This window comes from Nicotiana tabacum, chromosome 11, assembly GCF_000715075.1.
Source record: "Nicotiana tabacum cultivar K326 chromosome 11, ASM71507v2, whole genome shotgun sequence".
NCBI lineage: Eukaryota > Viridiplantae > Streptophyta > Magnoliopsida > Solanales > Solanaceae > Nicotiana > Nicotiana tabacum.
In genome coordinates, this window is record NC_134090.1 from 21,353,400 (window position 1) to 21,361,027 (window position 7,628).

A 7,628-nucleotide genomic window follows, 5' to 3' on the forward strand; every position below is an offset into this window, starting at 1 on the left:
TATTTTAAAAATCGTAGTTAAAATATTTATGTGTTACTTATTTTTAAAATCAGGCCACAAAAACAATAGTAATAGTTTTCATAAAATATTCTTACACAAGTCATCGGAAATCATAATAACGCATATGAGGACTTTTGCAAGGAGGATTTTTTCATTTATTAAGTTAGCCAAAACGGATCAACTTTCTATTTAGGAAGTTACACATTTTATTTAATTTTTGTTCTATAACTCAAACTCATCATTTAATAACATTTAGATAATTTTAAAAAAATACACATTCATTGATACAGGATACACACGCTTAAAACTAGTAATTTTAAAAAGTGCAACGGGTTCAACATGAGAACATAAAGATTGAACCCACCAAGTTTAAATCCGGGATCCACCTCTAACTACATGGCCTTCAAAACTGGCTCAATCATTTGAGCAGTGAATGATTTACAAGGGCATATTTGGACAGAATCATGCAAAGAAAACACAATGGTAATCTTCCCCATGTAGCTCGTTCCCTGAAGGCTCCAAACCAGATTTTAAGTTCCCTGTATGTCCAAAAAATGCTGACATCTAATCTCTCTGATCTTTACATAATACCTCTCCCTCTCCTTCTCCATATCTAGTCTCTCTTCTATATTATTACCTAGCTGATCCGGGTCGTCCTCTGCTGTATTTTGGAGGATTAGTCCGAGCAGCATCAACTGTTATCATCCAGCCATTAATGATCTGGAAACACAAAATCAACAGACTTAATTATTTCTGTTAGCACAGATGATTTTGTGGAAGTGAAAGATAGGCACTTTGTTCAAAAATTACCTTGCCATTCATCTCTTTGAGAGCAGCATTTGCGGCCTCCACAGTTGTGTACTCAACAAAAGCATAACCTTTCGACCTCTTGGAGATTTTGTCCATTATGATTTTAACTGTTAGGATACAGAGAAAATTCATGAGCATTGATTTTCTTATAACTACACTATCAAGCAGTAAATCTTAAGACAACAAGCATAAACACCTTCAACTAGTTCACCAAAGCCTTCAAATGCTGCACGCAGCGTTTTCTCAGATGTATAGAACGACAGACCTGTGCAGAAAAGGTGCATTGCAAACAGTTAGATCATGGAAATAAGGCAACAATCTCTAATGTAATCTCTAGTACTAAATGGAAAATGAGTAATTTATTTAGGAAATGAACAGCACTTTTTGGAGATGAATGTAGAATTGCAACTTACCAGTCACAAAAAGCTTCTTGGTTATAACATCTGTTTCCCCCTGTCTGATGCTGCAGATTGCTGGGAATCATCACTCAGCTTCAAATTCCCACCTGATAAACCATGGGTATTCAAACTTTCAAGAAATAGAGATACTACATGTAATCTGTTTACCAAAATTTTGGGAACATTGCTTTTCACAACTAGTTTTCTCTGCTATTTCGTCTCCCTAAAAATAAGGCAAATGAAAAGATCGATAGCTTCATCCATATTTAACCGATCAACTCAGTTATTTTTAAAGAATATGCTCTTTTGTACTATAGCGTTGTGACAAACTAGATGAATATGTATCTCCCACGTACATTTAGTGAAGAGAGAGTGAACCAAATAACTTATCCAGTTCATCAACCTCCTCCATTATTATGTCGAGGAAGTTCTGCAAAAGGATAAGTAGTCAAGAAACTCATGTTTAATTTGAATATTTACGAGAGAGGAGCATGAGGTAATACTACATTCTTTTATTTTCCTTCTGATAGAAAAGATAACACCTACAGTCTTTACTTTTAACACTTTCATCCTTTAACAAAAAATATAGTCAATAGAAAGCGAAATCAACTTGGCCATAACATTACTTTCTTTGCTGATACAAAATCAAGGTTAGAGAACAGGGGGAAAAAAGAAGGGGAAAAAAACAAGTTGAGCTTCCTAAAAGTAAAAGATGATTAGATACAAGCAACTTTTAAAACTAAAAATACCTCTTACTACCAAACTAACATTCAAGAGCACAAACCTCTCGTTCAATTTCTGGGGAAAATCATAATAAAGGCTCCTTTCCCTAGGGATGACAACTCTTTTCTGGAAATCTAAGTGGGAGCAGTTTTAGATTAATGTGTGGATACTGGTATTGATTTTGAGTAAGACGGCTAAAGTCACCTTCAAGGACCAGACTGTCAATGAAATATTTTGAAGAGGTTAACATGCAATATCATATATGGTAATAAGGTTTATTCACCCTTAGAAGAAGAAGTTAATCTCTGAGATGAAGGGCTGATATGATCATCTTATAAAGTTAGAATCATCATGGGTAGAACCTGGAAATTAAAGTTTATAAAAGAGCATGCACAAGAAAATTTAAAAGAAAAGAATCTTCAAGTTGAATTGATATACTAGATCTTTTCTTTTGTAAAATAACTTCCTGATATACTACATTACGATGTTTAGAGAAAGTCAATAAATTTATGACATTTCACATTTATGGCTTTCATTTTGATATTCTTCTAGGCGACCCAATCCTCAACATCAAAGATGTAGCACTCAACAGGGTAAAAGTAAGATATGATCTCAAACCTCCATAGTCTTTATTGTCTGACTCAAAATTTTCATCTGGCTGTACAGATAGAACACCAGGTACTCCTGCATTAGTACATCAAGATATTTACTGTCACTAAAAAAAAATTAATACAAATTACGGGTGAGGTTACTAGTATGACATGTATCCTCACCAGCTAATTCTTGAGCACATGCCTCATCCAATTCACAACAAAATCCATAATTGGATTGCCAGGACACATGATATAAGCACATCTGTGCATCCTTCTCACTTTCATCAAGAAACGTCCTTTTAGCAAAATGTTAATAATGAAGTTCAAATAACAATATATAAACACTCAGAAACAAATACTTACTTCCCAAGAACTTTGGTTAGAACTTGAACGTAATAGTCGACAACCGGGGCTTTTCTTATGACTCCAACAGATGGCCTGGCCATTAGAACAAGCCAATGTTTAGAAGTGCCAGCCGGAAATAATGATGAGCCTTCAGTGTATGAAGTTGATAGGGAACTTAACTGACCCTTCGGGTAGCTATAGTCTTTCACCATTGAGTTAAAATCAGGGTCAGGTATAACTGATAGTACCCCAGGCATACCTAGTATTCAAAAAGGTACAAAATGAACTATTGTTTCAAAGTCAAAAAGGAAAAGTTTCAAGCAAACATCCAGAATTCAATCTTGACTGATATATAGAGAAGAGCATGCAAGAGAGCAGACAAGAAATTTACCAGCAATCTCATCAGCTACCTCCTCATCAATGGCACAGCAAAATCCATATGGGACATTACAAGAAGCAATATATATGCACATTTGAGCATCCTTCTCACTGTTTCATGAAGAATTGATAGTTGTTAAAACTCTCAAAGCAAGATAAGTTTTAAGAGAACTCAAGTAAGAACTCTAGAATAATTCCTAAAGTGGATATTTGGAAAACACATAAATGGAGCAAGATATTCAAGTATTCCCTTACTATATGCTTTCATTACATCCTATATATATGGATGGTCATTTGGACTGTGAGTATATGAAAAACAAAGCGAACTAAAAAAGAGGTGCTAAATATAAGTGCTTAGAGTCAGGAAAAGAGGTGACACGTGCTAATATGAGTTTGTAAGAAAAATTGAGATGCAAAGCTTGAAGACTAAAGCTAATCTAAGTTTAATTCAAATAGCAAGAAGCCGATTATATCTAACAAGAGGCACCAGAGCAGGTCAATCGGGGCTGGCTACTTAAATCTCCTCTGATTTGTAGCAACTCAAAGGAAGATTCTACCAGTTATAGTCAGAGGCTGTATCACTCTAGAGACACCAAGTCATGGCATATTTTGTAAGTAATTTCAGTAGCGTTGAGAAGCTCAACATGCATAATTATGGATAGTGGAGCATAGGAATGCAATATCCTTTTCTCGGTCACAATTTATTAGATATAATCGGCAGCTCAGACACCACACACCAAATGATGTTGAAGCAGCAAGACTGTGGAATGCCTAGGGTGGAAAAGCATTATATGCACTCTCTGTGACATTCAGAGGAAAGGATGTATGTTTGTAATAAACTAATAACAGTAAACTGCAAAAGATGCTTGGGATGTCCTAGCAACAATTTTTACAAAAAGGAACAGAACAAAACTGCAGAAGCTTTAAATGAGCTTTTGTTATCTTAACAGTGAAACATGACAGTAAAGCCAATGCCTTTCGAAGTCAAATTTCTATGTTACGAAATAGCTTTTGAGACAGTGTCAGGCTTACCTGTTACCTGGAGTAAGATTCAGCTAATGAAGTAGTTGATTTACATAGATTGACTACGGATGCAGCATTGAAAGCCAATGAATGCGTGGATACTAAACTGAAAGGTCAGATTCCTGGAGTATTATGCAAATTGGATATTGAGAAAGCATTTGACCATGCCAATTGGAATTTCCTAATCAAAATCTTCATACACAGGGGTTTTGGAAGGAAGTGGCTGAACTGGTTACTTTTCTTTATTAATTGATCTCCTGATGGTTTCTTTCCGTCCCAAAGAGGTCTTAGACAAGGGGAGCCTCAGGGACTGATATACCTAGCCCCAAGCGGTGTCACATCAAAAATATTTACTAGATGGTTAATAAGCAAAATGAAAATATTGGGTATAAATATAAAAAATGACACTTCTTGTTGTTATACTAATTTATTCACGTGTTAAAATGCTGACAACGCTTATGAAAAATCTTGTGTAGGCCACTGAGGATCCTCTCTCCCTTTCTATTCATCCTAGCAATGGAGGGCCTCAACTGCATGCTGAAAATTGCCATCTCTAGTCTAATGGCTGGCTAAATTGTTTTACAGTGACAAACAGGATTGGCAAAAAATTGCATAACTCAAATTACAAGCTTCCTATTCGACAAAAAATACCTCAAAAAAAAAAAGACAGGAAAGAAATAGTTTATGGAATTTCAAATTTTATCACCAAATATTCTAATGTCAAGCACATGGTGGATAAAAACATAGAACATCAAACAGTAAAATATATCCTACTAGTCATAGAATCAATGACCAAAACACTTTTGTTTTGAGGAAGAGCTTTGGCGAAGTGCACTTTTGCCATTTTATTGTTTTATCCGGGATTATCTATTTCGGGATTGTTATTCCACATTAAATGTGGTATAAAAATAATATATCAAGTTGTGATATAACTAATCACGGAATTGCTTATATCAGAAACAAAATTCAAACAAACACGGAATTAAATAATCCCACAATTTATCCCGGAAATCCCTTATGCTTGTAACCAAATGAACCCTCCTCAAACATAGTGAAAGGCATAAAAATGTAGTTTTTTTTTTTAAGGAAACAAATGTACCTGCCCAAAACTCTTTGAAGGGTGTGAACATAGTAATCAATGACCTCAGGTTTGGAACTGACCCCATTGGGCGGGGTTTCCATAAGCACCATCCAGTGGCGTTGGGTGTTAGAAGAAGTGTGCAAAGATGATGGAGAAGTGGGTGTAATAGGTGAATAAGAAGAAGCTGTTACTGAAGTTGCTCTGTTTCGGCAAGTACAACAGTATTTGGAAGAAGAGATGGTAGAGCAGAGGTTTTCAGATGATTTATTGGGAAAGTTTAGGGTGAATTTGAAATGAGTTTTGTGGGGTTTAGCAGATAATGAAGGGATTATAGAGAGAGAAGAAGAAGATGAGGGAGGCAGTGTCACTTCCATGGCTCACACTTCGCAGTTCGCTCTCTCGCAACAGATAAAGGAGGATATATTAATTGGGAAAGAACTAAAACTTTGCCATCATTACATATTTCATATTCTTCCATTTTATTTAGGGAAAAAGGCTACTATTGCCGCTGTACACGAATGTTTCATTTACGTCCAAAGCCCACCTTACCTTAACAAACTTGATGGAATTGCCGAATTGCCCAATGTGAAAGCTGACCCATTCCATTTTTTCCACGTCAGCTGCCAAGTCAGCTTTTTATTAAGTTGAAAGACCCAATTCAACTCCCAAATTATATTGACCCAATTTCACTCCCAAAATTTTGACCTGTTTCAATTTCTTCCTTCGAAAGCCTGCCCTTGTCATTCGTAACTGTAATCATTTTGTTCTGACCGGTGGTCTTGTCCTCAGCAGAGACATTCAATATTCCATTGGCATCGACATTAAACGAAATAGTTATCTGAGGTACACCTCTAGGAATAGGATGTATACTAGAGAGCTTAAATTTGCCCAACAAGTTGTTGTCTTTTGTTCTTGCTTTCTCTCCTTCGTACACCTTAATTGACAGTCCATTTTGATTATCTGAATATGTTGAAAATATCCTCTCTTTCTTAGCAGGAATTGTTGTGTCCCTTGGAATTAACATAGTCATAACTCCTCCTGTAGTTTCCAATCCTATTGATAGCGGCGTGACATCCGAAATCAGCAAATCTTGAATCTTCTTATTACCAACCTCTCCGCTAAGAATCGCAGCTTGTACAGCAGGCAACAACTTCATCAAGATTAATACTTTTGTAAAGTTCCTTACCATTGAAGTAGTTCTGCAATAGCTGTTGTATTTTGGGAATTCTACTTGATCCACCAACAAGTACAATCTCATCAACACTATCCTTGTCTATTCTTGCATCCCTCAAACATTTCTCAACTGGCCGCTCCATACATTTCTTAAAGAGGTCCACGTTCAAGAGTCGAATTTTGGGAGTGAAGTTGGGTCAATATAATTTAGGAGTCAAATTGGGGCTTTCAACTTAATGGCAGGCTAACTTGGCAGCTGACGTGGAAAAAATGGAATGGTCAGCTCCCACATTGGCCATCCGTTAGGGTTAGGGGCAATTTCATCAAGTTTGTTAACGGTAGGATGAGTTTTGGACGTAAAGTGAAACGGAGGACATGTACTATTTACAATAGTACAGGGGCAATAATGACCTTTTACTTTTATTTATAGGGGAAAAGGGATGCACCGGTTAGATATATTTATGGGCATAACATGTTAGATAGAATTAAAAATGAAGTTATTTGGACAAGATACAGGAGGCGAGACTTATAGGTTCGAACATGTGAAGAGTAGAGGCACACGTGAGGAGGTGTGAGAGGCTGGCAATGGGGAGGCCGACGAAGAGGTAGTGGTTGTATTGGTAAAAATAAATATTACACGTGGATTTATATATGTGGCTGATGTGGCAAGATACATGGACCACTAAGGAAGCAACAGCTAGAGAGATGCATTAAAGAGGCACGAATCGTAATAGGTACGAGCAAATCACCTACGAGATAAAAGGGTGTGATCGTTCGAATTTGAATTGCCAAATAAAGAGACACCGGCATAATGAATCAAGACAAAAAAGAAGGAAGATTCATGAATCGTCAATTAATGTGCATGAATGATCATAGACGTTACAGAATCTTCATGAACAGTTACGATTGCCAATTATAACGTCTCATTAATATCATAATGATTCAGTCATAAAAGGGAAGAAACATTGTACTTATAAATTCATATATAAGGGAAGGGGATTTTACTTGTAAAGGCACATTCTGATTATTATTGGAATAAAATTACTTTATTTTGTTTCTTATCGCTTACTTTGCTATTTCATATTCTAATTTCCTTTCTTATCA

At 36.1% G+C, this 7,628-nt stretch overlaps 1 non-coding gene and 1 pseudogene across 1 annotated transcript; both read right to left on the reverse strand.

Annotated features, from left to right (window-relative positions):
• Nucleotides 1-204: 204 nt before the first annotated feature.
• Nucleotides 205-5,867, reverse strand: LOC107764367 (organelle RRM domain-containing protein 1, chloroplastic). Its single transcript, XR_012696465.1, has 9 exons — nt 5,370-5,867; nt 3,261-3,358; nt 2,888-3,128; nt 2,705-2,802; nt 2,550-2,615; nt 1,224-1,315; nt 1,007-1,075; nt 811-917; nt 205-720 (listed from the first exon to the last, which is right to left on the reverse strand). It is a non-coding gene; the product is annotated as an organelle RRM domain-containing protein 1, chloroplastic (transcript).
• Nucleotides 5,868-5,880: 13 nt separating this feature from the next.
• On the reverse strand, nt 5,881-6,795 carry LOC107764368 (heat shock 70 kDa protein 4-like; annotated as a pseudogene).
• Nucleotides 6,796-7,628: the final 833 nt, after the last annotated feature.